Source organism: Mus pahari, chromosome 12 (assembly GCF_900095145.1).
Source record: "Mus pahari chromosome 12, PAHARI_EIJ_v1.1, whole genome shotgun sequence".
NCBI lineage: Eukaryota > Metazoa > Chordata > Mammalia > Rodentia > Muridae > Mus > Mus pahari.
In genome coordinates this window covers 81,002,050-81,027,025 of record NC_034601.1, presented here as the reverse complement: position 1 = coordinate 81,027,025, position 24,976 = coordinate 81,002,050, and the positions used below count along the sequence as shown (strand labels likewise).

At 46.9% G+C, this 24,976-nt stretch overlaps 1 protein-coding gene across 4 annotated transcripts in view; it reads left to right on the top strand.

Annotated features, from left to right (window-relative positions):
- The window catches only part of Tiam1 (T cell lymphoma invasion and metastasis 1), a 345,165-nt gene that overhangs the window by 199,165 nt on the left and 121,024 nt on the right, over window positions 1-24,976 (top strand). For 3 of the 4 annotated variants that reach the window (XM_029544321.1, XM_029544322.1, XM_021210115.1), the window contains one exon: window positions 22,114-22,282. The gene's annotated coding sequence lies outside the window, so the exon portion shown is untranslated. Of the gene's footprint in view, window positions 1-6,623; window positions 6,706-22,113; window positions 22,283-24,976 lie in introns of those variants that run through there. The other variant, XM_029544323.1, reaches the window with a different exon arrangement.

The following is a 24,976-nucleotide window of genomic DNA, read 5'->3' as shown; positions in this document are numbered from 1 at the left end:
AATATATTGCATGTCTCAGTGAGGGTGTCATTGCTGTGAAGAGACACCATGACCAAGGCAAGTCTTATAAAGGATTTAGTTGGGGCTGGCTTACAGTTTCAGAGGTTCAGTTCATTATCATCATGGTTGCAGGCACGTCACACAGACTCGGTGCTGTAGGAGCCGAGAGTCCTTGATCCGAAGGCAGCGAGGAGGGGACTCTCTTTCACACTGGGTGGAGCTTGATCACTAGGCAGCACTCACCCAGGCACTGACACACTTCTACCTACAAGACCACACCCACTGCAGCCAGACCACACCTTCTAATAAGACATTCCCATTGGCTAAGCATAGTCAAGCAACCATATTGCACTATGCAGATTTTGCAGCACAGGGACCATCCCTGAGAGAAGCAGTTTTAAAGTAGAAACCAGTTAGGTTAGCTTGCTAACAGTTTCTGGGGTTCAGGTCATGGCTAGGTGGCCCTTTTGTTTCTGGGCCAGTGTGTATTGAACGCCATGGGAGACAGGTGTGGGAGACCACTGGTTGCTCATCTTGTTGAGGGCAGAACATAGAGGACAGAGAGATGGAGACAAAATGACAGGGGGCAAAATACATCCTTCTTAGGCTCAATCCCAGTGACCTTTACACAGGCCCACTCACCTAATGTTTCTCTTACTTCCCAGTAGTGCTATCAAACTGTGACCCAGTCATTAATTCAGATGTGAAGTCAGAGCCCCAGGATCAGGCATTTCCCAGGGCCTTGCCTCTGAACGGTTCATGAGCCTTTCAGAGACCCTTCATACACAAGCTGAGCAGTTACAACCCAGTGATACTATCTGTTCTAATGAGGCACTATTTATCTTGATACTGAAGTCACCCTTGACATGGGCCATAGGACGTCTCTCCCGGGGAATCCCCTCTCCCTGTGCTCATTCTGCTTTGAATGTTTCACGGTGTGGGCATGGACACCATGCAGGCCACCCTGCAGGCGGAGACCGTCCACTTTCTAGTGACCATGTCTCATGTTAATTTTCTTTGTTTGGAGGCAGGGGGTCCCACTCACGATCCTCCTGCCTCAGCCTCCAAGAGCTTCGATCACAGGTCTGTGTCACCAATGCCCGGTGTACCAGACTTTTTTTTTTTTTTTTTAAAGTCTAGTTTATGGTTACATTGGGCCAGTCAACCACAAACATTTGAAGGGGAGATTTTATAAGCGGGTTGGGTTTATTCCTAAATTAAGAAACAGTGAGATGCAGGCTGCTGCGGATCTGTCAGTTGGCGAGGAAGGGCAGCCTCAAGCTTCCAGGTGCATTCTTAGGCATGCTATTAAAAGACCCAGGCGGAGTCGGGTCATGTCAAGACCCAGCTTTGCAGATGTCGTAATCGCTCTTCCCCTACACAAGGTGGTGTTGATAAAATCTCCCAGGAGATTGGAGGGCAGGTTTTCAAGAACAAGAAGAATGACTAAGAGAGAAAGGCCAAACCCCACTGAGGGGCAGCTGAGAGAGGAGCCAGACAGGTTATTTAATATCTCCTCCCAGGACCGGGAGAAGAGGGAAAGAGCTGAGAGATGACTTTTGTTCTGTGTTGATGTTCGTGGTCCTCCCTGCCCCCAGTCCCCTCCCAGTCATCATCCATCGGCCACCCCAGTGCCACTAGGCTTCGTGAAACTAGGCTTGAACAATGTACACACAAACAAAACAATTTTTCTCTTCAATGTTTTATTAGGTGTACAGGTGCCTGTCTCTTTGTATGTATGTACATATGGGTACAGATGCCTGCAGAGCCCAGAAGAGGGCTTTGCGTCCCCTGGAACTGTGGTAGCAGGTGGCTTGGAGGCCCCTGACATGGAGGCTGGGAACTGTACTCAGGTCTTCTGCGAGGACAGTGTGTGTGGTATTAACATGCTTTCCAACCCCATGGCTGTCCAGAGCTGCACAGAGAAACCCTGTCTTGAAAAACAAAACAGAGCCGGGCGTGGTGGCCCACGCCTTTGATCCCAGCACTTGGGAGGCAGAGGCAGGCGGATTTCTGAGTTCGAGGCCAGCCTGGTCTACAGAGTGAGTTCCAGGACAGCCAGGGCTATACAGAGAAACCCTGTCTCGAAAAAAAAAGAAAGAAAGAAAGAAAGAAAACCATCATTTTAGTGAAGGGAAACTTCCTGTTATATATTAAGCAAGAAAAATTTCTTAAAATCTACCTGTAATTTTATATTAAAAAAATCTTTATTTCAAACACACACTTGAACATGAACTCGTATGCACATGTGCACACACACATACAGTTTACCTTAGACCCGTACAATGTAAAGGCACTCCTGTGACAGGATTGGGTAAACTTAGAAACCATGACAGGGATTGGAGCCTCCTGTCTGGCGTCAGGACTTTCAAGGGAAGGGAAGGCTTCCTCTTAGCTGTCATATTTGCCGTTGGTCTCTGGTACTTGCTGGGATTGGACAGAACTGAGTTTGGGCCCCAATTTTGAGACGATCAGGGTGTATTTTTAAGGAACAGTTTGTCCTGATGGCACCCTGGAAATAACACCCAGGAGTTTAAGATGAGAGTGTTCCCCTGATTCCTTCTTTATCTTTTCATAATTTGACCCCAGAGCATCTGGCACACCAAGCATGTATCCTACCTATGAGTGATGCCTTATATCTTTTGATATACGCTTCTGAGATGAGCTGGGTCTTTTGTTTGTTTGTTTGGTTTTTTTTGGAGGTGTGTTTTGTTTGTGGGACAGCGTCTGACTCTATAGCCCAGGCTGGCCTGTAACACAGTGGTGATGGTCCCCCTGCCTCAGCCTTCTGAGTACTGGATTGTATTGCCTGCTGTACTTAGTCACTCTCCTCTTTCCCATCCGTACAGCTCTTCCTGTTTGCCACTTGTCATACGTTGAGCTCTGAAGTTTCCAAGTTAGTCTGAAGTTTGTAAGAAGGTTGGGAAGGGGGCCTTTTAGCTGTAGGAGGCAGTGCAGCCAGTGACTGCAGGAGCAGCTTCCATAGCCTCCCAGGGGCTGGACTGTGAGCAGCAGGTCAGCGTCCTGCCCGCACTGCTGCCAGACCGCAGGTCCTAGGGCGGAGCTATAGCTCCCTTCACCCTGTTGTTATCTTAGTGACTTTTCCTATGTCCTGCCCTTTCAGAGCTGTCACCCTTAAAAACAACACAGTAAATCATTTCTCCATGTCACTGCAAAGACAGCGACGATGCTTGCATACTCTAGGGGAAGTCACAGCTGGAAGTGGAAGGCAGGGCAGCGCCACAGGACGATCTCCTAGACTCTGACCTCTCAAGTAGTAGTCACACTTAAGATGAATGATTGGATTATGTGGACAACATGACCATCAAATCATGTTCCGTGTTCTCCCAGCCTTGTGTTGCACCTAGATCAAAGGAGTAGGCAACTGGGTACTTATTTTGTATTTAATTACCTAAAACAGAGTTCCTATCTGGACTCCATCTTTCTGCAGTGCAGTCCCAACAATGTCCACATACAGTACCCTCACTCTGTTCCACAGCTACAGGGATGCTTAAAGAAAGGGAGAAAAGAGAGAAATAGAACCCAGGGTTTTTGAGGTATAATTTTAATTCTTTAATAATCTGCCTCTTGTAAACTAGGCCCTATGTAAACATACTATGGGATCCTGGGCCTAGACATGTAGTCTGGGTCCTTCCAGACTGACCCATGACAGTGATCTTTGCCTTGGAGTTGGTACGTGGCCCCTCCCTCCCCAGGTCTAAGCAGTTGGCACACAGTGTCTCTGGTATAATAGCTGTTGTGATTGTTCACCAGAACTGATGAGATCCTGTCATTTTACTCTTAGTTCAAGATTGCTTTGAAATTCCCCATTCAGGTCCGTTCTGTCTGTCACTTCATGCATAATTGGGGCAGGGTGGGGGAGTGCCTACAAAGAACCTGATTTTGGATATTGGCTCTCTGCGTCAGCTCAACAGCAAATCCATTTCACCAGTGGCGTCTGCCAACCCTGAGGTCCCTCGAATTTGATTTCGTCCCTTAAAAGTGTGAGGTTTTAGATGTAAACACTCCAAAATTGCATTAAGTTTTATTTGTTTGTTTGTTTCTGTGTTGTGTGTGTGTGTGTGTGTGTGTGTGTGTGTGTGTGTGTGTGTGTGTGAGTGAGAGAGANGAGAGAGAGAGAGAGAGAGAGAGAGAGAGAGAGAGAGAGAGAGAGAGAGATGCGCATAGGTGGGTGTGCCATGTGTAGGAGGGTGTGGGAGGAGTCGATGACGGGTCCCTGGAGCTGGAGTTATTGGCAGCTGTGAGTCACTTAACTCAGGTGCTAGGATATGAACTTGAGCCCAAGAGCAGCAATTCCTTTTAAACACTAAAATTGTGTGTTAATGAAATTATGGCTCATACACGTATATGGAAATATTTGTGTTTAACAAATCTGATTCACTTTATACCTTTCCTATAAGCCCTTTATATATAAGTGTGCATACTGCATATGTATGTGAGTAAGCCCAGGTGAATGCATGCCATAGCATGTGTGTGAAGGTCAAAGGGCAGCCTTGGGTGTTTCTTCTGGCCATCTACCTTGATAGAAGCACACTTCAGGGTTTTCTGGTATGTACACGAGGCTAGCTAATCCTCAGCTTCCGGTTCTCCCCTGCTTCTGCCTCCTGTCTCCCCATAAGAGTGCTGGAATTGCCAGGCGTGGTGGCGCATGCCTTTAATCCCAGCACTCGGGAGGCAGAGGCAGGCAAATTTCTGATTTCAAGGCCAGCCTGGTCTACAAAGTGAATTCCAGGACAGCCAGGGCTATACAGAGAAACCCTGTCTCGAAAAAGCCAAAAAACAAAAAAGAAAGAGTGCTGGAATTACAGATTCTCACGACGTGTTTTTTCTGGGATTTGAACTCAGGTTCTTATGTGTGTTTGGCATGTGCTTTTCCACTGAACTGTCTTTCTTGCTCCTTTCCTGACAAGTTCTTGGGCAGTAATAATATCTTCCACTGGTTGTATTCCTTCCAAGATACCACAATTTAGTTTCTTATTTGGAAGATAAACCATCAACAGCTACTTTCAGGCAACAACAGTTTGCAAAATATGAAGTAAAGATGGGACTGTAGAGACCTCCCTGAAGAGCTGGCAGCTCCCCTCTCAGAGCCATGTATGTGGGCCGTCATGGATCATCACGGAGGACGTTGCTCGTCCTGTAATTGTCAGGCATCTGTCTTTGCCATCCTTGTCAGGGGGCCCTGTGCGTTCAGCGATGGCCACAAGGAACAAGGGTCTATGAATTCAGGATTTCAGAGAGCACTTTTCATGCTTGAGCCCCTGCTGCCCGATAGTGTCAGGTATAAGGAAAACCCAGCTCCTCTTCACTGCCGCTGACCGCCGAGGCGTTGGTCCTGTCCAGTGTGCTTCTCCATAGCTCTTCTCTTAGTCACTCTGTCCCCATTTTATCATAGAGGAAACCGAGGCTTGCGGGATGAAGAAACTCTATCCTGCCGTTTGGGTATAGAGTAGCAGATGCAGAATTCCCTGGGCAGTGGGCCAAGTCCCTCATCTCCACCTTGTGGCTCACGGCTGCGGTGATGCACTTGAGCTTCAGAGCACTTGCCTGGGAACAGTCCTGGCTCTGACACATGTTGCTGGGTGTCTTTCCCATTGCCCAAGACCTGTTCATTATCTGCTTCAGATTTCATTTGGAGATTAATAATTAACCCCTAAGGGCTTTTCCCATTGTGTCAAGTTCAAACAAAAAGAAGCTGACCAACTCCCAGTATAAATGGGATATACGTAACAAACAGCGAGCGCTGTGCCCCAACAAGAAATAACAGCTGCCAGGTCTTCCATTTGTCTCCTGGAAGCCTGGGCCGGTGGCAGCAGCTAAGTATCATGCTGGAAGAGGTGTTTCGGACCTCTCATGCCAGAAGAGGTTGGCGGTGAGGATGCCAGGCCAGATTTACTACCTAGAAACAGGGCTGTGATTTCCCTCATTCCAAGAGGCACTGGAGAAGGGGAATTTTTTTTAACTGAGTCCCAGAAAGAGATTATTAAAGTCTTTTAAAGACTTAAATATGCATATCACATCCCAAAGTATTTTCGAACAGTTCACTGGTGTGTCTTCAAGAATCTTGGATGCACTGTGTTAAAGACAAAGCAAAATAATAAACCCATAATTAGAAAATTTGGTTCACAGCCATTGATGATCTCCTTTCCCCTTAATTACTGAGGGACTGGTGATGTCATTTAGTGCTCCATCTCTTCCGATAGTGCATAGAAGACCCTGGGTTTAATCTGCAGCCATGCAAGGAAAGATTTACAAATGTACCTAATGGGAGGGAACTCTTGCGGCTGTGTGTTAGCGCGAGCAGGAGGAATCCTTCCTGCTGGAATCTGTGAGTCCCGTGTTCTGTTGACTCTGCCTTATTCCTCAACACATGTGTGAGACACGGTGATCTTCTCTCTCTTTCTTTCTCTGTCCCCTTTTTACCTGGGCTATGACAAAGGACTTGGGATGATAGAGGTCTCCATAGTACTCCTTTACAAGGCACCCACCCCATCCCTTCTTCTCCTTGCCTCCCTCCTGGGAGCCTGCCATTCGGCTTATCCCCTGTGTAAGTGGAGCTGGAGCCAAGGACGAGCTCCTCAGATTCGTCACTGCCGTCTTCCTACGGTCTGAGTGGTGCTTTTATGGCTGATGGAAAAGATTCGGATGACAAGAGATTGAACCTTGGAGAAGGAAGATTCCCAGGTGAGGGTGTCTCTGGCAGTGACATCGGTGCTTGGAACAGCCAGCGAGGCAGACAGCTTGAGAGCTTGATTAAGGCAGGGAGACATAATATGAACAGGCACATTTTGTTAAGGTTGTTTCCCACAGTGGGAACTGATGAAACACTCACTTTCTATGGCGTGTCAGTATGTTCTAAGAAAGGCTTTAGGATGAAGAAAGTGGGGGTGGGGTGGGGAAGGGGGGCGCCGGGCTGAGTGCCGTTTCCACTTGTCACCTGCTGGGTCTGAAGATCTTAACTTTGACCATAGGCAGTGTCTCTGGGAGCACTGGTAAGCCCTTCTGTGGCTTCTACCAAGTGTGGGGCTGTCACAGGCAGTGAAGATAGATGACCATAGCAGAAGCTGAAGGACATGGGCCTGGATCCAAAGACAAATGAATCAGTCCTGTGTCTCCTAGAACATGCCTGTAAGTGGGGTAGGTGTGAAGTGCTTACCTGGTCCCAGGTTGCTATGGTGATTAACTGATCTCGTGTGTGTGTGTGTGTGTGTGTGTGTGTGTGTGTGTGTCATTGTTTATGTGTGTATATGTGCATATAATTAACTGTTCACACACACATACTTCTTAAATTATGAAGCACCTTGCATATTTTATTCATGTTCTCCAGCTATTTTTTACTGTCGTGTGGTATTCACAGCATATAGCTGTCTGTAGTAACCATTTTCATACATATGGCTCCGTGCTGTTAGGTGCATAAACCTGGCCATCCAACTTCAGGGCTGTTCCACTTTCTTAGGTTGACCTCTAAACATCGAACAACCTTCCTTCCTTCCGCCCCACCCCCCTTCCCCTCACCACCTTTCCATCTGCCATTCCACTTCGTGTAACAGAGTTTGTTCTTTTGTGGATGGCTTCTTTCCTTTCACACAGTGCCTCCATGAGGATGCCCTGTTTTCGCACGCAGTGAGCAGAGATGGTGCTCTGTTCCATTTCTCAGCTCGCTGATCCTGGCGCCATACTTTTAGCACACAGCATTGCGCTGGATGGGACTGCACACCCACCAAGTGTTGTTACTCTGTGTCAGTAGTATGAATTGGAGCAGGGCTATCAGGGTACAAGTGTGTATGTGTGTGTGTGTGGGGGGGTGTAGGTCAGAAGTCAATATCACATGTCTTTCCTGATTATTGCTTTTAACCTCTTCCTTAGAGACAGTACGTATCATTGAACTTGGAACTTATAACTCATCTAGCCTGGCTAGCCAGCCCCAGGCAGCCTCTTGTTTGTGTCTCCTCATCGCTAGGATTGCACGGCCATACTGTCATTTCTAGCTTCTGTGTGGGTGCTGGGAGGTCCACTCTCAGGTCCTCGGGCTTGTGCAGTGAACACTGTACCTCTGAGCCATCTCCTCAGCGCCATGGAGTCAAGGAGAAGTAAGCGAGGGTCTGTTCCAGCTTCAAATTGGAACCGAAGCTGGTTTTGAACATCAAGGCTGCCGTTGACACATAGATAGATAGGCTTTGTTTCTTGTTAAAGTGTGTCTCAAGGCAATATTGGCATGTTGTGTAACATGTGCGTGGTGTGTTCACAGGCAGGGATTTAAGGTTTTTCATTTTTCTCCCCCATTGGTGGTTTAGAGTTCTCTCCCTTCACTGCAGAGATACCGAAGATGGAACTCGGCTCGCCTGGCTTTGTGGCAAGCATCTTTACCTACTAAACTGGCTTACTCCTGGGATCAGAGTGGGACTGGGTTGAGTTGAGTGAAGACCGAGGCCTGAGGACAGTCAATGAAGGGACTTTTTAAGACGGAGAATGACATCAGGGTCTTATTTACCTTTATGGGAAACGGAACTGAGCCGGGTGGCACAGCACAGATGGTACATTGTTCTTGCGAGTGTGGGGACAGCGAGAGAAATGGATCCAAACAGGAGGCTCAGGAGCTGGCACTCTGGCTCCAGCATTAGCTCAGGCCTCCCCCAGCCCCAGCTTCCCTGCGCTCGCAGGACCGCAGCATCGCAGCATCGGCAGAAGCAGGAGGTTGCTGTTATTTTAATCACCAGGCTCTATTTAGTGAATACACTTGATTAATCCCCTCCTTCTTCTCATGGATGCTATTTTGAGTGGAAAATCACTACTGGAAAAACAAATCCCTACATTGATTATGTACAGCATGCACCCCCCCCCCCTTACATGCCAATTGGAGTCTCTCTCAAAAGCCTCTATTTTTAAGGCTCAATCCCCAGCCTGTCGCTTTGGGGAACCTTTTAGGGTTACGGGCACCAGTGGAAAGATTATGGGCTGTGTCTTGTGAGGGTTTGGGGACCTCGTCTTTTCCCTGTTTTATCTCTCTTTCCACTCTCTGTCTGTGGAGTGACTTTGCATCCAGCAGGAGCCCCCTGCATGATGAGCTACCTCCCAAGCAGACCATGGACTAGAGCCTCCAAAGCATAAACCATAACTGATTTCCTAAGATACTTGTTATACCATACCCACTGGGCTGTGGAGTCTAGTGGTTAGAGGCGCTCCATTTTATTTCAGAAGAATCTGAAGCCACAGAGAAGTTGGCTGGTTTGTACCAAGTTAACAAGTTCTCTCAGCTCTCAAGGAAAGGAACATGGCTTACCCACCTGTGGTGTGTGTTCTTTCATTTGGCACATGGAGAAGCAAAGTCAGGAGGCAGTCTTAAGCCCAAGTTCCTAGCCTGTGTTCCCCGAAGGTGGGCATTTTCAGAATGGGCTATGGTTAGGCCATGGAGGGCCCCTCCCCCTGAGCCTTCTCAGGACTGGCTTGGTTTAAATGGGGACTTGTCAGTTCTTCCTAGCTGGGAGGAAATGCTTTCTCAGCATGGTGCATTAGTCATGAACAGGGTGTAGGAGGGGATTGAACAATCATCCGGACCCTCCTCCCCTGGATGGGCTTTCAGGCTAAACTCCCAGCCCCAGCTGTGTTGGAATTGAGGACTTGCTGGGGACACCCCCACACGCTCTCCCCGCTGTGCACTTGAAGTCTTGGATCACGAGTGGGAGAGGTTAACGATTTCAAGACTGGCACTCAAGTACTGCCAGCAGGGAGGCTCAGGGAGCCCCAGCCTCCGCAGCTTGCATGTGTGTCGTAGGACAGCTGGGTGAAGGGTCACGGGAAGGGTCACGGTCCTAACGGGGCACTGAGGTGTCAAGTGCCAAGCTGTGTGTTCCGAGTTTGTGCTTCTGGTCCCCAGTCTGCCGGTGCTGTTTTCCACCATCCCGAGAAAGAGCTGGAAGGTGTTGGCTTGAGTAGAAAGCTGGGACCCCAGCAACCCAGGATGACAACCTCCCTTGAGTACAAGAAGCACCAGCCAGCTACTCACTGTGAACACTCTATGGACACCAACTGTTTAGAATGTCTTCATTTGGCAGATAATGATGCTGTCCCCCATACCATGGAGAAAAGGAAAGTCAGTTGGGGACGCTGATTGGTGTTGCTTATCGGCTTGGCCGGGCTCTGGTTTCTGGTTGTTTGGTTGAATCAGTTGTTCCCATCCTTCGCTTGTGTGTACAGTAGTGGGGGGTTATGGGTATATGTAATATAAGTGGACATGTCCCATCGACTACTATGACAGAAAATAGTGAGCTATTCCCTCACAGAACTTGTAATCCTAACACACACACACACACACACACACACACACACACACACACACACTTTAAGGATAAGCTCAAATGCAGCCCGGGATAGCCTTGAACTTGATTTGTAGCTCAAGGTGGCACAGAATTTCTGATCCTGTTGCCTCTACCTCCCATGTCCAGTTCATGAGTTGCTAGGACTTGAACCCAGCACTTTGCACGCTAAGTAAGCATTCTACTGAGTTATATTCCCAGCCCTGGTCAGTTTTGCATTTTGAGACAGGTTCTCTTGTCTATAAGGCAAGCTGGTCTGGAACTCAATATTGTAACTCAGGTTGGCCTTGAATTTGCCATCCTCCTGTGTCCATTTCCCAAGAGTTGGAACTACAGGTGTAAACCACAAGACCTGATCAGAAGAGAGGATTAAGATAAATAATCAAATAATTGATAATTATGGGACTCTAGAGGAGAAAAGGGGCTGAAGACATCTCAGTAGATCAGAGCCTTGCAGCGCTGTCAATCACTGTCTTGTAACATGTGAACGGATTTCTCACTACTCTGCGTGCACTTTATTTGGATTTCTCACTACTCTGCGTGCACTTTATTTGGATTTCTCACTACTCTGCGTGCACTTTATTTGGAGGGAAGGTAAGCTTTCCTTCTTTCAAAAACTCACACATATTTAAAGTTTTATTCCGGTATCCACACACCCCCCACACACTCTTCTCTCTATGAGCTCCCGGGTACATCTTTGAGTGTGTCTCAGTCCCCTCTGCTGCTTGTGCAAGAAACATTTGCATCTTAGCTAGTGGGGCAGGGACTGAAGCAGCTGCATGTGTGACCGTGTCTCAAATGGCACTAGTTCAGTTTATACTTGGTGGGGTAGATGGGACAGGAGAGTAATAGAGATTAAAGCAAGGGGGCTCAGGGTGGGATGGGGTAGATACGGAGGACCTCAAGGGCCTTGTGAGAGAAGCAGGGGCTGGGGAAAGGAGAGGAAGGAAAGACAGATGCGAGCTCCCAGGACACTCCGGCGGAGTACCAAGGGACCGACCATGCTCTCCGTGTGTAGCCCCGGATCTGCTTCAGTCAGAACTGTGAGAGAAAGGGCTTCATCAAATGGCATCTCGCTCCCGTTTCTGAACCCAGAAGTCTGCTTGCCTTTGCAAGTCATAATGCCTTGCTCAGCAGAATTTTGAGTATGGGTGTTCCTAACGATCCGTGGTGTGTGTGTGTGTTTAGAAACCAGCACAAGCTCCATGAAGTATTCCACAGGAGAGAAGGAGGGACTGCCGGAGATGGGTAGCTGAGAGTCTGAAGGTCTGAGGCCCGTCTCAGAGAGGAAGAGTACCCTCTGTCTAGTTGGTGGGGGAAGAAGGGCAGAGTGCAGGGCTGAGACAGGGGAGTAACCGTGGAGAAACCTGCAGTCCAAGGGAAGGGGTACAGAGAGTGGAGGGTGCAGATCAGCTGAGCCAGCTGCCACCTGAGGCTTCGGCCACATGGGCCGAGGAGACCTCCTTCTGTCAGCAATGACTTCCTGGACTGCTATGTATCCAGAGATGGGATTTTTCTGTGGAAGATGAGGACTGCACAGCCCCAGACCCCCAACTCTAAGGATGGAAATTCTGCTTATATCAACAAATTTTTTTTTCTGGAAGTGATTTTTTTTTTAAATTATTTTCTGTTGTTTGCTGTCGTTAACCTTCATTTTTCTAGATCGATCGCTGAATTTTCAATTACTTACCCCCCAAACATGTCTGAAATTAGCCATACAGTAAAATGTAGTGTGCCTAGAAGCAGGCTTTCGGCCTGTCACCTTCAGGCCGGTTGTGAAGTCCATGTTGTGTGGTAGGCAGGCAGACACGGATCTTTCTGTTGTGTTTCTACTGTCTGCATTCGAGATTGTTTTATTACGTACCCGAGATCAGGTATTTATCACTATATTTGATGTGAACACACATACACGGTGAATGGTCCCCAGGGAGAGCCGGGCCTGGCCGAAAGTGGTTTTTCAGAACCCTTAAGTTTTCAGTGCGTATCCCCAGGAAAGGTAGTATGTTCAGATCCTTAGGATCAGGGAGAGCTGGCCTTCCTATGATGCTGCTTCCTCTTAAGTTTACATATGAAGTTTAGACCTTACTGTGAGAGTGAAAAGCTCCTTAGCAAGTAGGAATACAGAACTTAAGTCTCATAACTGTCCTTTAAAACATTCCTACCCTAGAGGTCTTATTGCCTCTTCTGGCCTTTATGACACCAAATACACACATTGCATGCGCGCGCGCGCGCACACACACACACACACACACACACACACAGTTTTGCATTTGTGTTTACAACTCTAAGGATTTCCTGTTGGTTTTCGCATCCTGAGAATGTGCATAGAACAGTATTTCAGGCGTGGAAATCAGGACACGGTAACACACGCTGGTACCGATCGGGGTGGGCATGCTTAGGAGTTTTATTGAGTAGGATGTACATGAGGTGCCTTTTGTATCACTGCCGTGGGGGCTGCTGAGTGCCGATTCTCCTAAGCCAGGCCTGGCATCGGCCTCGCTCGCTGTGTGGTCCCGTTATTACTTGGCAATAAATGTCAGTTTTTCGAGCCAGTAGCTGTCACAGGAGACACAGATTTTCCATGTGATTTTATGTACTGGTTTTTCTGCAGGGGCTTTGATGTGTGTCAGACCCTTCCCAGAACTCCCTTTATCGTGGTTATTCTCTGACTTGGTGTAGTAGGCATGTCTGTGTTCTGCTGCGGTTTTTATTTTATTTTGTAGCTGCTTTCCTTCTATGTTTAAATTTTCAGCTTGTGACTACATCGTGTGATTTTTTTTTTTTAACCCCCCCTTTCAGTTTGTAACTTGGCTGTGACGAACATGAGACATTACTCAGACAAACCAGTGTCACAGCCACTTTTAAAGTGAGGTTTGATTACTCCTTGCTCCTGGGTGTTTGGGGTCCACCTCAGCATTACTGATGCTCTTTTCTCATTCTCACCCACCTGTTGATGGAAAAGAGGAGGTCTCAGGGAATTTATCCTTAGGGGCTGTGGCTGTGCCCGGGGCTGAGGCTGGGGGCGGGGGGGGGGGGGGGGGGGGGGGGGGGGGGGGGGGGGGGGGGGGGGGGGGGGGGGGGGGGGGGGGCGGGGGGCGTGGCGGGGTCTTCACCGGAAGTGTGGGACACAGAAACTTCCAGACCATGCTACCCACTTAATTTTATAAAGACTGGTGAGAAAGTTTGGGCTGGAGTTACTTGGGACTCTGTAGCCAGATTTTCTTTCCTTTGTGTGCCTACGCCCTTGGGTACCTAGTTCTCTTTGCTTGCCTGACTTTCGATGTAACCGGAGCAGCGTTATGATGGACTGCATTGCCTTAGATTCTGCCACTGATGTCTCATCTTACTCCATGGAAAGGTTCATTCGGAGCCCTGTAGTTGTTTCAGGGGTCGCTGGATGCATCTTTGCATTCATCTCAGTTACATCACAGTGCGATCTACACAGCTTTGGAACAGTAGTTGCTGAAGACCTTTAAATACTAAGACATCCGAGGAACGGATGAGGATAGTGGGTACCTGCAAGTCCAGAGAATTTGGAGACTGAACTCCAATCAGAGTGAAGGTACAGGCTTCATGTCTGTTTTTGTAATAAGCTATTGCTGCTTTGCAATGTAACATTATTCCAGACCCTGGTATGGTTCATACACGCGTGACTGAGATGGAGTTTAGACATCAGTCCTCTCATGGGCTATTTGAGGTGCTCTGCTGGTTTTTATTTTGTTTTATTTCTGATCCGTGCATTCATTAGATCCTTGTTTGAGAGGTGATCTGGTTCCTGCTCATGTCCCCTCTGATTCAAGGTTGTGGCCAAGCCTGGAGGTGATGGTGGACCGAGGTGGCATATTTGAGAGATGATTGGGTCCCAGAGCTCTGTACTCAGAAACGACTCTTGAGAGGGTCTGGAGGTTTGGCTCGGCTATCATAGGTGCAGGCTGGTTTTGCAGTGGGCCTGGGTCCAGTTCCCGGCATCCTCGTGGCAGCTCACAACGATTGGGTAACTCGTTCCCGGAGAGCTATGTCCTCTTCTGGCCTCCACAGGACGGGGCACAGAACAGGGTTCAGGCGTGTTGCTCATACATACAAGAGAAAGATAAATTAAAGAAAAAAAAGAAGAGGCCTGGGCAAGAAACTGACCATCATCGGATTATGAGAAGCAGCCCTTTCCCTGGACGCCAGCTCTGCCAGCCCTCTTGATTTGAGACTTTATAGAATCCAGAACTGTGAGGAATACATTCCCACTGTTTATAGATTATCCAGCATAAGGTGTTTTATTATAGAAGCTTGAACTGATTAATTCACAGAAGGAGATAATTTCAATTTTTTTCTCTAAAAAAAAGAAAGCATTTTTTAGTTTTTGTTTTCGATACTATAACAGGTTCAAGTAGCATGTTTTAATTCTTAGAAATCTTACTTTTTTTCCCCTCCTCTTCGGTACAGTTAGATCCCATCCCTGGTCATTTCTTCTCATCCTCTTAAATCAAGCTAAATGTTGCTACCCTTTAAAGACCAGGCACAACAGCTGTCTTACAGAGCTGATCTATTCCCCTCATTCGCTAATATGGAGCAAGCAGCCATTGCTCGTGGGCAAGTTAGTGGTTACCCTTCTCTCCGGGTTATAGGCACCATGACAAAATGGTCTCACCCCTCACCTCGAGCATACATCATCTGCTCAGCAAGCCTTGGCTGAGCTGTACTGAATGTTATAGGTTTTACCTAGATAATTCTACTTGAGCCGAAAACATTGACAGTTTTTAGACAGGTTTTAGACAGTCCAAATATAACTATTTTAAAATCTATTTATAAGCACTCCGTTCACTGTTTGTAAGATGCACCATTGCTTGATGCCACACTGGGAAGGGACAAAAGTGCCTGCCAATTAAAGCCAAATATACCATTGTGCTATTAGGATGCATTCAGTTTCAGAGCTCCTAAAGCGGAAATAGTTCATTTGTTCTTAAAATCACTAAATGATTGTGCTTCGTCTGCTAAAACTTGAAGTCTTAATTGTGTAGTTACCAAACAATCTGAAGTGATCTTCAAGTGAAGTATTGAGGTCATTTGGGAAGACGCCTTATATTTGAAAGTGACTGTGAGTGAAGGTGTGTTTCATTCTGGAAGTCCAGACAGGCACACGGGACTTCAAGCCCTTTGAATATACATATGTTGATCCATCTTATAGTACATCTTAGTCTATAAATTCCAGTCTTGGATCTTCTTCTAAAAGATGGAGACTGAACCAGGTGCGGTGGTACCAGCACTCAGGAGGCAAAGGCAAGTGGGCCTTTTTTAAAAAAAAATTTTTTTTTTTTTTTGGAGCCTCATGGGAAAAGAATTATCCTGCACTTCAAAAATTCTTAGGAGGAATTATTTTAAAACCATTTAAAAAGTAATTTAACGTAATTTCAAAGTGCCTGACAGTGTGGCACAGAAATTGTTTGCCTAGTGACTAAAATTGTCCTGTAAGTGTCTGCCAAGGCTGATGGGATTTGTGACATCCGGTTAGCTTTGGTGATTTGGGTGAATCCTGTGTCACCTTTGCCAGGTGAGACAGCATGGTTTCCCATCCTAACACCTCCCAATCCCCTTTGGCGATCAGTGACACGTTGAACTGCCAATCAAGTACTCATATAAATCTACACACCTCATTCTAGAATGACTCTCTTCCTCCACATGCCCATGCCCTCCCTCTACCAGTAATATGTGACAGCTCTTCTCGTAGGACTTTCCAGCCAGTTGCAGCTGGGACCAGAACCAAGGGAGATGTGGCCCTGGGGAAGGGCATGGATTCCACACCCCTCTGCCCCCCTCCCCTCATGGTTTTTTAGGAGCAGCCAATGGAATGATTTCTCAGTCTCTGTTGAAGTGACATTTTCTCTGTCATTTCTGATACAGAGGTCCCCAACCTTGTTCATAGGCATGGCTGCCTTACTGGCTTGGGTCACTATGACCCAAAGGAGGCTTGAGTCACGGTGACAGCAGCTGCTGGCTGTCCTGATACCTATGGGTGCCTTTCTTCTTGACAGTGACCTGAAATCTTGTGCTTTAGGAGAGACCCCCTGTCTCTCTGCTGGCTCAAGAACATCGGGCTTGGGAAGCCAGAGGATTTGAATGGCACGCCCCTCCAGGATCATCTGTTCTTGCCGGTGAATAAGGAACACACCTCACCTACCATCCTCCCCGCCCTGTGCCCCAGGAGACCGGCTCTTCTCGGGCATTGGCGAAAGCTTCAGTTTCCATGAGAACAAGGCAGATCTGACCAAGGAAAGAGATCAGAGTGGCTCGGATCTGGAAAATTCGTTGTTGAGCCAAGTGGTGTGTTTTGAAATCTCTCCTGAATGGAGATGCTGATGTATGCCTGAGAAGATTATTCTGGTGTGCAGTTTAAGGATTAAACCGTTCTGATTCAGAGGCAGTTTGAAAGTGCTTCAACCTGACTCTCGTCCTCTCCTACCCGGTTCTCACGGGCTCTGAGGTAACCTTGTTCTGTCATTGGGAACGCCCTGTCAGCTGAGCCTCAAGCAGGTGAGGCAGTAAAGGGCAGGGTTTCTGCACTGGCTGTTTACCGCAGTTAGCTTCTTCCTCATTTTATTAGGGAGGTGGGAATAAAGTATTCCCCTTTCTCAGACAGCATCCGGCGTGTGCTTGTCAATACAACTCTAACTTGAAGTAGTATCAGGAGCCAAGAGCTGTGCACTGGCCTCAGGAGGTGACGGCTTCGATGCTGAGTGGATTCTCAAGTGGTCAGTTGCTTTGCACATTTTAGAAATGACAGAGAGAAAGGCAATGCTTTTTTTTTTTTTAAATTGAAAATTAATGTTGTCATGCTGTGTCCTGAAGGGGTTATTAAATCTGTTTTAGCAAGCTGGGCCTCATTGAAGCCATTCTTAGCATCAGGCTGTGTGGATATTTGGGAGCTGGGCTGGCCAGCTGTGGAGCAGATCCCTTTGGGACTGGTGGCTTCCAAGTTCCCTCAGATGACACCAGTGAGGAGCTTTGCAGTGGAGGTGCTGTGGCGGTTCCTGGCTGTGGGTGTCCGAGTGTAGCTGTAAGATGATAAACACGAAGCGCTTCAGGAAACTTAGAATCAGAGTGTTTTGGCCCAAAGCCATGGGCATAAGTGCAAGCCAAAGAGTAAGGTTTCTATAAACGGTGGCTCCCTCTGAGTCAGGATAGGACAGATGACTTCATTTTGAAATACACTTTCTTTACTAATGAGTATGGTGATGCCTGTCTCACCAGAACCTGTTTGTTAAGTGTTGCCAGAGACTTAACTGTTCCAAAAGTAAAGTTATTATTTCAGTAGTTGGCTCCCACCTGCATCTCAACACACGGTGATGCTGTGAATCCACCTCTTGCTTCATTACCTCAGGATGCATTTGACCATGTTAGGAAGCATCATAGCTCAGAACTAGGCCAACGGGGTGGACATGGGAGCTTTTGGGGATTTTCATTTGGCTGGTTGGAGTACCTGCTTATACTTGCCTTTAAAAAACAACAAAAAACTCGTTGAGCTAAAAATCATTTCATTCATGTTTTATGGGATAAGAATTGGGATCCATGTCCTGCTCGTTTTTCTGTGCTGAGAGATAATTGATTTTGTGCTCAGACCCTCGATCCAGCCCCCCAGTTCTTAGTGGTTGTGTGGTTCACCCAAGAAGCCCGTGAACACTCACCTTTTGTGTGAATCCTCACCGCAGCTTTAGCGTTTACAAACACTACGCAAACACAACCTTCGAGGAAGTGTCATTGACCCCGGGAGAATTTGGTCATCTGTTAGATCGGAATGTCTGCCTTGCAGCTGTCTACCCCTCAGCCACAGTCCAGCATGGTGCTCGGACATCACTGTCCAGGGAGAGCCCGGGAAATGACCACCAGCACACTGTGTGGCAGGGTTACACTGCATCTCTTCCAAAATGAATTTGCAGATGTAGGTTTGTGGTTCTGTTCCAATCAGTTGTCAAGGAAGGAAGTACATGCATGAACTGTGTGAGCGAGCCCACGAGGAAGGATTGGATGCCTGTCTTTGTAGCAGAGACATGGGTCCTACAGAGAAGCTGATGTGTACCTTGTGAGTTTTAGAGTTGTCATGCTCCAATCTGAGTTGGCTGTAACGGGGGCTCCCTCAGTGCTAAGTTGGCTGTGTTTGTAGTTCAGGAGTTGTGCTCATCAGCCCTGCTCCCTGCTTCCGCTGTGTTTCTTTTTCCAGCAGTAATTGCCTGTATTGTTTTTATCTTTAAGTTCATTCTATTTGTAAGTTTGGGAATATATGCACAGACAGGTGGACACACACACACACACATATACACACATACACACATGTACACACATGCACACAAACACACATATACACATGCACACATACACATACATGTACTCCTACACACATAACACAAACATACATATACACAACTGCACACACATACAGATACACACATGTACATAAACATACACACATACACATGCACACATACACACATACACACATGCACATACACATGTCCTCATACACACATACACAAACATACATACATATACACGACTGCACACACATACAGACACACATTCACATACATACACATGCACACATACATGTATACACACATGCACACACATAGGTACACATGTATACACATATACAAACATACACATATACACACTTATACACACTTATACACACACACACACACACACACACACACACACACACACACACACACAAAATGAGTCTTCCACTCATCATGGCACATGCGTGGAGCTCACAGGACATCTTGTGGGAAACGGCTTTCTCTTTCTACCGTGACCACCCATGTAATCAAACTCAGGTCTTCAGGTCTTCAGGCAGGAGCCGTTACCTGTCGAGCCCTCTCACATGCCCCTCTGTTTTATATTATTTCTGTACGAATGTTGCTCCAAGTCTTTAAGTAACAGTTTTTTGTTTTTTTTTAAAGATTTATTTATTTATTTATTATTTGTAAGTACACTGTAGCTGTCTTCAGACACTCCAGAATCAGATCTTGTTACGGATGGTTGTGAGCCACCATGTGGTTGCTGGGATTTGAACTCCGGAACTTCGGAAGAGCAGTCGGGTGNTCTTACCCACTGAGCCATCTCACCAGCCCAAGTAACAGTTTTAAAGATAAATGAAAAACTGATAAATTTTCTTTATTTATTTTTTAAATATTAAAACGTTCTGGTATCCTAGATCAGTTGTCTGATCTGTCCATCCCTTCTATCTGCCCGTCTGTCTGTCGTCCCATCCATCCCATCTGCTGCAGCCTGATTTGGGAGCTAGCATGAGTAATAAAATCTAAATCATCTTGGCGTTTATTGTATTTGACCCTGCCCTACCCATCTTCTCACTTTTAGGTTCTGAGAGAAAGGAAACTTTGTGGTTCTCAGTAATTGACTAGTTGCAGATGTTTTGGGCATATAAAGGGGCAAAGTAAGAAGTGACACACTTATACAGAATGGAGGAGAGGCTGGTCACTACAGCTAGGTTCCTTGAAGACAGGTGCAATACTCTCCCCGTGCACAGTGGTTCTTGGAACCTGCAAAGAAACACAGGACAAAACAATAAAAACCCCACCCGAGCAAGAAGCAGCAGGGTGTCTGGGTGGAGCAGCCCAGGGGTTTAGGAAAAGCCATAAACACAAGCTTCTGAGATGGCAGCTTCATCGTCATCATCATCATCATCATCATCATCATCATCATCATCATCATCGTCCCATAGAGCTGGGGCAGTTGGACTTTCAGCCCTGGGTACCGTTCCCCACTGCCTGTGCAAACTGGTTATTTGATACCTGGCATGTAAACTGTTCAGTGATCTACTAGCCCGTTTCAACAGCCCCTAGGGTGTTCCTTCTGGTCTACAAGCATTAAACAGTTGTGGCAAAGATAGTGCACGTTTAGCAGAACCATCTCCTGGATAGGCAGCCAGTGGCTTATGTAACATAGATGATCTCATTTAACGCTCGCAACAACCCAATAGTTTGCAACTCTTATTATCTCCAGTTTTAGATGGTGGATTAACAGTCTGCCTCTAATCCCACTGCTAGTGAAGACTCCACTTGCAGAGCCAAGTTGTGACGACTGCATGCTGCGGTCCCAGGCACAAACTCCCACCCCTGAGCTCGGTGTGTAGCTGCCTGCTGATTGACCAGAACCCCGTGAGTCTAAGGCTACCAGCACACATTCCCAAGGTCACCGTGGTGTCTGGTCACTGCAGCCATAGTGAGTGCTTGCTGGCCCATTGTGCTCTTGGCATATCTGCTGATTACAAAGGAGCAAAGACGCATGGGCTCCATCCTAGGCTACCTCAGTGCTTCCATTCCACAGACAAGGTAATGGGTACATTTTTTCACCTCCTAAAATCGGGGGAAATACCAAACAGGCTCAGTGTCCTTTCCCTTTGTGTTTCATGAATAACAACGTCCTATGCTTTTATCTTTTTCAGCTAGTTCTTTTGTTCGGGTCTAGGAAGAATATAGATAGAAAACATTTTAATTCTGGTAGATAGGATAATTTGTTTTTAAGACTGAGAACTGCATTCTCAGCCTCCGTGGTGCAGGTGGAGGGACAGCCGCCTGCAGGCCGCTCTGCCAGCGAGGAGCCAGCCTTGCAAATCATTGGCAGCTGGCACGGTAATGAGTCCATTTCAATATAAATGGGCTGTTGCTTATTAATATCTGCCAGTTCCTAAGCGATTCAGGGGCTGCTTCGAAATTGGGGGTATTTGCAGAGAGTAGTGGAAGAGGGGGGCCTAGGAAAGGGAGTGAACAGGCTGGCTGTGGGGGCAAGCGTGGAAAGAGCACGCGCCGTGGGCTAATAATGGGGTACGACTAGAACTTCAGTTCCTTCCCCTGCTGACGTGAGTCACGGGCTTCGTGGCTAAACAGCACGTTTCCCAAGATAAAGGAGAAACAAAACTCACTGTTCCATTCTGTGCGGACATAAAGATTTATTTACTTCCTGCCTCCGCGTGGGCCCTTTCCACTCAGTTCTCTCTGTGTTCCCACTCTGAGCTTTTGCCAGTTCAGGCTCCCGTCTCGCTGAAACTACCAACGGTGGGTGGCTGCGAATGACCAGCCGGTGGCCTGCAGAGGAGGGTCCCGAGGGGAGGGTAACAGGCAGTTGCTCAAAGATGCTTCAGGCCTTTTGCTAGGCTAAGTGTTTGCAGTTTCACCTCAGGAGATCAGCTTCAGGTCGTTAGCTGTTAGCACTGTCATTCTTGGAGCTATATTGTTGTTGTTATTATTATTAATTTTTGCTAAATCACTGTTTATACATTTTACTTAAGTTCTTTCTTCTGCATTCTCCTTGTGAGCTTTATCCGAGTGTGATGTTTGCCATATTAAAGAAACATGCAGAGGCAGGAAAGTTTGTGGATTGAAGTTGTGCACCCCCCGATCCCCAATACGTATCATTTTCCTTGATTCTCTTTATCAGCAGAGTCTGAGAGACTATGGAGGCTCCCTTGTCCCCTTCCCTTCCCTGTGAGACCCTTATGACAATCAGTAGTATCCCCGGAGCCACCTGCTCCTGTCAGCTAATGCCGAATCCACAGCCCGGTTAAAACAAGAGTCTGCAGGGCTCTGTGAGCATCCGTACAATTATGCTGGCGAGTCTCTCACCGAGCTGCCATTGTACACCTGTAGCTCAAGGTTGCGTCTCTCCATTCAAGCATTGTATTTCACATTAAGTTGACCTGAGAGAGAGAGTCAGTGAACTCTTTCCTTTCTCCCTTCTGACCATGGCCTTTCTGACTTCCTATCTCCTTCAGGTTTTTGGCACATTCTCCCAGACTCAGGTGAGACCCCGATGGGCACGCCGTGGGGCAGGTGCTGACACACGCCCCAACTCCAGCCACTGACACCATTGCCAGCCTCAGTCTCTAAATGCCACACCGCTCCTGGGGCCAGTTGGGCTGGGCACCACTGTTGCCTTTGAAGGTAGGTCCGTGCATGCAGATTTGAGCCTCTGTGTGTCTGTGTGGCTGAGGAGGACTTCCAGAATGGTGTGACACATACAGTAGAGTACGGTCCTTGAAACTGCAATGCCTGATAGACATGGTGGGACAGGAGTTCCGAGTCACTTCTGCAGCTTAGAGTTGCAGGTCTCTAACAATTGAGAGGCATTAGCAGTTAACCCAAAATGAAATGGGAAGCTTGAACAGGTACCTGTGAAGTCTTTCCTGTGTGAATTGCCCTCAGGGCCTTTTATCTCCGAATTTCACTGGCTTTAGATAGGATTATGCTTGTTAAAAGAAAAAAAAAAGCAAAAAAAAAAAAAAAAAGCAAACTTGGTTCCCAAACCCAGCCTCAAAACAATGATAGATTCCTGCTCTGGGTTGTCTTTAAAGAGCAGAGATAAATATAGTCACAATAATAATCTAAATTGAAGATCATTGCCTCTTTGCTGTAAAGCTGTTTAGTCTCTTGGGTTAGGGGGATTTGTGTGTGACTTGGCAAAAGCTCTGCTCATGCATTGTATTGAATCAGTACAAACTTTCAAAGCTTCATTTCAGTTTAATCTTAGCTCCCCCCCACCCCCCAGCTTCAGGCACCGCATCCAGTAGGGAAAAAAAAAACAGGCTCAAAACCAAGACCTCCCACCAGAATCTAATTTTAAATTTGCAATCTGTTGTCTTGTGATTCCCCCCCCCCTCCCGCTTCAAATTTAACTTTGAAATAAATACATCTCATCTTTTCCACTGCGGCCTCGGAGGTCTGTCTTCCAGTCACGAAAGGGTAATTGCTGCATTTATTTTAATAAATTTCTTGATACCACGGAGGAGTGGAAAGCGATGTTAATAATTTTAACTCACATCCACCATCAGCTGGCTTATGGATGGGGCTCGCACAGCCTTCATCCAGAGAAATGAAACCTGGCGTGTGCAGTTAACTTTTGACTTCAGTGAGACAGGAGTGGGATTTGTCTAATGTAAATTACAGACCTTGCAATCCAGTTCATGCTTTGAGCCATCAGAAGGATGAGCAGGACTGAAATTTCTGTGAAAAGAAGGTGCATGAACCAGGACTGCCCGCTGCCAGGGGACGATACAGCAAAGGGGAGGGGCGACATGGTGAGGTCCAAGGAGGGGGATCTGGAGATCCAAGCCAGGGAGCGGCTTCCTTATCTCAGATATTTGCCCAAAGCCATCTGTTCAGAGTTTACATTCTATTGTAGCTGTCTTTGTAGTGTGACATCATTACTCTTTGAGATTTAAAAAAAAAAAAAAAAAAAAGATCGACTTAAAACTTGTTGATATGTTTCGTTTATTTGTCTTTCCTTAAAAAAAAGAAATGTGGTGGCTGGAGTAGTGACTCAGCCCTCAGGAGCACTTGCTGCTCCTCTCAAGGACCAGAGTTTTGGTCGCTGGCATCAAAATGTCAGGTGACTCACAACGACCTGCTACTCAAGCTCCAGGGCAGCCAGTGCCCTCTGCTGTGTGTGTGTGTGTGTGTGTGTGTGTGTGTGTGTGAGTGTGTGTGAGTGTGAGTGTGTGTGCGCGTGCATTCGTGTACACACACACACACAAATAAAAATAAACTAAGTCTTATTTAACAAAATGGGTTGTGTGGGGATGTAGCTCAGTGGTAGAACACTTACCTAGCCTGGTGTAAGATCTTGGATTGAGTCCCACCTCTACAGAAAAATAAGCAACTGTCCTGAGAATTAGTGCCCCATAAGCACCCTGCCCAGAGTAACTCCTTCACACACTTCCCACTTACTATTGTGGCTTAGATGGCATCTCTAGTAGAGTTTTCATTGTGGGTAAGAGGAGTTTTGTTCCAGAGAACTATAATAGTAATGGTGGGATCCTGGTCTTGATAAATGTTTACTCCTGGCCAGGGCAGGTTACAGCCAGCCAGTCTACTGTCTGGGTTTTGGTCCCTGACTCTCCTGTTCTTGTATTTGGGATGGAACATCCTACTGTCTGCCTGTGGCTTCACAGAAAGCCCTGGTGTCATTAGTGGACTAGACATCATAAGTCATAAAAATATTGTCCTAATCTCTTAGTGCTCGAGGGATATGGTTATTCACAAGGATGCGTTTGCCTGCCTCTCCCTCAGTCATCTAAGTTACTGGACTCTCTGTTATCACTGCCCAGGACTTGGACCAAACTGGAATGTTTCTTATAATATGAAGAAATGGTGTTTTAAAAATGTAATATACATGATACATTTTAGGTCATCCAAGATTTGCCACCTCATCCGATAGTAATGATAGCTCGGATTTTTCCAAGCTTAAATTCATGGTAGGAGGTTGTGTTTTCAGAGGGCTCATGTGTTCCCAAACAACTCTAAGAAAAGGCTCACAGGCTAAGCAGGCTTTTGTGTTTGTGACCCAGACTTTTATACAATGCCTTTGTGAAAAATGTGTTCTTGGGGGGCTGGGATGGCCTAGGAACCAGGTTTAATTCCCAGCACCCACATGGTGGCACACAATCATCTATGAGCCTGTGATTCTCCTACCAGAGAATCAGATGTCTTCTGACCTCTGTAGACAAAACACCCATGAACATAAGATAAATTTAAAAATGCATTCTGTTTTTCTGAACACATGCCATCATTGTTGTTGATGATAATCCCACACAGCAGTTTTCCCTTCCCTTCCCTTCCCTTCCCTTCCCTTCCCTTCCC